Source organism: Mesitornis unicolor, unplaced genomic scaffold (genome assembly GCF_000695765.1).
Source record: "Mesitornis unicolor isolate BGI_N332 unplaced genomic scaffold, ASM69576v1 scaffold49465, whole genome shotgun sequence".
In the NCBI taxonomy this organism is placed as follows: Eukaryota; Metazoa; Chordata; class Aves; order Mesitornithiformes; family Mesitornithidae; genus Mesitornis; species Mesitornis unicolor.
This window is the reverse complement of record NW_010187106.1, coordinates 1-339: the sequence shown is the minus strand read 5'-3', so window position 1 is coordinate 339 and position 339 is coordinate 1.

The following is a 339-nucleotide window of genomic DNA, read 5'->3' as shown; positions in this document are numbered from 1 at the left end:
GGGGGGAGATCTTCCTTGGATTTTAAGATTAAAACAGCCAAATGGCTGACAGACCAGAATTAAACAGGGACAGATGCAGAATGGTGGTAAATTAAGGCAAAGCGCAATGGTGTCAAAATAAACCTACTGATGAAAACACTCAGTTTTTCTAAGTGGCCTTGGAGCATTTATGGCTGGCAAGGTAGCAGGCTGTGCTACTGAGAGGACCCGGACTCTGGCCCCTGGCGGGTCTCCCCTCAGTCCCCTCTCCTGCTCCTCCCCGGGTTCTCCCTTCAGCCCCATCCCCTTCTTCCCTCCAAGGGGTCTCCTCTCAGCCCCATGCCCTGCCCCCCGCCCTCT